This window comes from Haliaeetus albicilla, chromosome W (assembly GCF_947461875.1).
Source record: "Haliaeetus albicilla chromosome W, bHalAlb1.1, whole genome shotgun sequence".
Lineage (NCBI taxonomy): Eukaryota > Metazoa > Chordata > Aves > Accipitriformes > Accipitridae > Haliaeetus > Haliaeetus albicilla.
Genome location: NC_091515.1, coordinates 23,801,681 through 23,805,953, shown reverse-complemented (window position 1 = coordinate 23,805,953; position 4,273 = coordinate 23,801,681).

Here is a 4,273-nt window from a genome sequence, read left to right as displayed (position 1 = left end):
CTACTGGTACTATTTTTTTCTACAGGGAAGTATATTGTATTAATGATCATGTGCCTTTAATTGGTTATTGATAAGTGAATTACTCATAATTGATGCGGTGCTCCAAGGAAAATGCTGGTGAGTTTGAACTGAATTGAAATGATTTTAACAGCCAGGCCATTGGTATTAGCTTATTATCGGAAGGACATCTCCTTTGCTAATGGAAATAAAGTTCCAGAAAGAGAGAGAGAAGGAAGGGGTTAAAATTCAGTCTAAAGGAAATGTTAGTACAGTTAATTTTGAACACATGTACTTTTATTTCATCAGCTGCTGTCAGTATGAAGCTAAGTGATGAAATGCATCAGAAGAGTACATTTCTAAGTAATTGAGCCAATCTGAATTCTGCTAATTATGCAAATTTATTCAGTGCAGAAGAAATTTTGTATTGTAAGTGTTACACAACATGGGCTTTGATCAACTGGTAATTTGAATCTGCAAACTAGGTTTTGTTTCCATGCTACAGGCAGACCTTGCATTGAAACAAAGGAAGGGCTGTCAGGTTAAAGTACCCTTTGCATTCATTGCAAAAAACCAGTAGTAACACTTTTCCTCTGTGGTGGGTTGACCCTGGCTGGGTGCCAGGTGCCCACCAAAGCCGCTCTATCACTCCCCCTCCTCAGCTGGACAGGGGAGAGAAAATATAACAAAGGGCTTGTGGGTCGAGATAAGGACAGGTGAGATCACTCACCAATTACCATCAAGGGCAAAAAAGACTCAACTTGGGGAAAATTAACTTTATTACCAATCAACCAGAGTAGGGTAATGAGAAATAAAACCAAATCTCAGAACACCTTCCCTCCACCCCTCCCTTCTTCCTGGACGCAGCTTCACTCCCGGATTCTCTACCTACCCCCCCGAGCGGCGCAGGGGGAAAGGGACCATAGGTTATGATCAGTTCATCACACATTGTCTCTGCCGCTTCATCCTCCTCAGGGGCAGGACTCATCACACTCTTCCCTTGCTCCAGGGTGGGGTCTCTCCCATGGGAGACAGTCCTCCATGAACTTCTCCAACGTGGGTCCTTCCCATGGGCTGCAGTTCTTCACAAACTGCTCCAGCATGGGTCCCTTCCACAGGGTGCAGTCCTTCAGGAGCACACTGCTCCAGCGCGGGTCCCCCATGGGGTCACAAGTCCTGCCAGAAAATCTGCTCCAGCGTGGGCTCCTCTCTCCAGAGATCCACAGGTCCTGCCAGGAGCCTGCTCCAGCGTGGGGTTCCCACGGGGTCACAGCCTCCTTTGGGCACCCACCTGCTCCGGTGTGGGGTCCTCCATGGGCTGCAGGTAGAGATCTGCTCCACTGTGGACCTCCCTGGGCTGCAGGGGGACAGCCTGCCTCACCATGGTCTTCCCCACGGGCTGCAGGGGAATCTCTGCTCTGGCGCCTGGAGCACCTCCTCCCCCTCCTTCTTCACTGACCTTGGTGTCTGCAGGGTTGTTTCTCTTACATGTTCTCACTCCTCTCTCCGGCTGCCGTTTCTGTGCCCGCTTCACCTTTTTTTCCCTTCTTAAATATGTTATCACAGAGGCGCTACCACTGTCGCTGATTGGCTCAGCCTTGGCTGGCGGCGGGTCTGTCTTAGAGCTGGCTGGTATTGGCTCTGTCAGGCACAGGGGAAGCTTCCAGCAGCTTCTCACGGAAGCCACCCCTGTAACGCCCCTCCCCTGCTACCAAAACCTTGCCACACAAACCCAATACTAAATTGGTACCTTCAGTTCTTTTTTAAAATTCCCCAAATTTTACATTCTCTGCACTGAATTATAAATTTGAATGCTGTATTGTAGAACTGTTTTCTGTTACTTATAAACCCACCATTAAAGATAAATAGTATTTGTATTTATATATATATATCACATGCTGATTTTTCCTTCAGTGTTCATATAATCACTTTGCATTTGCTTAACCTAATTTTGTATTGAATTTTCCTGGTGGAAGGAGGAGTGTTTATCTCAATGAATAGGAAACCCAGGTATGCCACTGCTTAGCAAAAACATTTTAATACAATGTGTCATGGTTTAACCCCAGCCAGCAACTAAGCACCACGCAACCGCTCACTCACTTCCCCCCACCCAGTGGGATGGGGGAGAGAATCGGGAAAAGAAGTAAAACTTGTGGGTTGAGATAAGAACAATTTAATAGAACAGAAAAGAAGAAACTAATAATGATAATGATAACACTAATAAAATGACAATAGTAATAATAAAAGAATTAGAATATACAAACCAAGTGATGCACAATGCTGCTCACCACTCACTGACTGATGCCCAGTTAGTTCCTGAGCAGCGATCCACCCCTCAGGCCAACTCCCCCCAGTTTATATACTAGACATGACATCATATTGTCTGGAATATCCCGTTGGCCACTTTGGGTCAGCTGTCCTGGCTGTGTCCCCTCCCAACTTCTTGTGCCCCTCCAGCCTTCTCACTGGCTGGGCATGAGAAGCTGAGAAATCCTTGACTTGAGACTAAACACTACTTAGCAACAACTGAAAACATCAGTGTTATCAACATTCTTCTCATACTGAACTCAAAACATAGCACTGTACCAGCTACTAGGAAGACAATTAACTCTATCCCAGGACACAATGTCAAGGAAATCTTCAGAATATTGAAAACTAGTTAAAAGAAATTTATTCCTTTTGATGGAAGTAAGTAGATTCCTAGGCAGTTTGTAAAAACAGATTTGTTTAATCAAAACCAACTGACTGAAAGCATTTGTATTAGTAAATCTGTGTGAAAATGGGTTTGTATACTGAAACTGTTGCAGAGATAATTCACCAGGTCAGACTATATGCTGTTGTCATATCCACCACAGAAACAATTCCTTTGTCCAAGGAATGTTATTAATGTTCCTGGAGCTTTGCTTATGTTGCCAAGTGAATTCAGTCTTTCTTTGATCTTAGTAATTTTTTCCCTTAAAAATTGCATAACATTGAGTAAGGGTTTCTGGACTGGTGTGGGGTAGTTTCCTTGATCTGCTTGCTGTCCACTCCTTCACAACAATTTTTATAGATGATACAAAGAAGTTGGTAGCTGTGAGTTCTGGTACAGGAGCTATGGTAAAGAAATGAAACCAAAGATAGCAGACATAACAATGGCATAAGGAATTTACAAGGTTATAATGCTACTAGTTTTACATTTCAATTTAAATTGTGATAGTCAAACAAAACCAACTTCTTTTCATATATTATTGCCAAGAATTTAGAAGCAAATTTTGTGATGACTGCTCTAAAACTATGAAGTGTTTCTGGGCCAAATGAATGCTGTAAGATTCAAGTAATAAGGCTTTATCAATATATTTTCAAGTCAGCTATGTCTTTTTGTTCATTTAACTATACATAATGTATAGACCCAAGCACTCAGCTATTTTGTAGTCTTACTGTGGAAGCATGGTTGGGGCTTGCGGAGTTTTGATACAGAATACTCTAGCTAGCAAAACTTTTAGCATAAGTAATTTTTGTTTCATTAGTCCCTGGGGAGACTGATCTTCCCTTCTTCTAGACATGTTTTGTTAATGTGAAAGTTTAAGTGATTTGCCAGCATCTTTTGGATGAACGTTCCATATGTCTTGTACATCAAACATAAATAAGCAAAGCAAATGCACTTACAGCTTCATACCATAAAAATGTATGCACATGATTTATTTATAATTTTTTCCCCCAAAGTAAAAACAATTTAACATGTTCTTGCATCCTGGACACGTAAATGTTGACCGAGTGGCATTTCTAGTGATTTTATATGGCTACAGAGACACCAGCAATGTTTCATATGCTCTCCTAGTGTTTGACTTACCTCAGGTTGGATGAAAGTTTGCTTCTGCTTCAATGTACCTGACCCACATACCTCAGCTGGGCTCAGCTGACTAAATGGGTATGCCTACAATGCAGACATCTATCTCATAGCAAACCATCATAGACTTCCTTTATATTCAGTGTGTAGCTAGTCAGTCTGTTTGTTGGTGCTTAAAACGTGATTTATCTCTTCCTAAAAAAGATGTCTACTGATATAGAGAACGAACTGCTAATTGCTTAATGATTGTCTCTCTGTAACTTTACATACCAAGGACTGGTGTTTGTCAAGGATTAAGCCTGTCAGAGACTGGTACTTGGGAGTGATGAGCAAGAAGGAACCATGAACAATCACAAAACTTAATTAAATGTTTGATGAATTTACGATCTTGTCAAGAAGGCACAAGCAGAGGCCTTGCTTGAATAGGTAGGGCCGGAAAAGATAAGA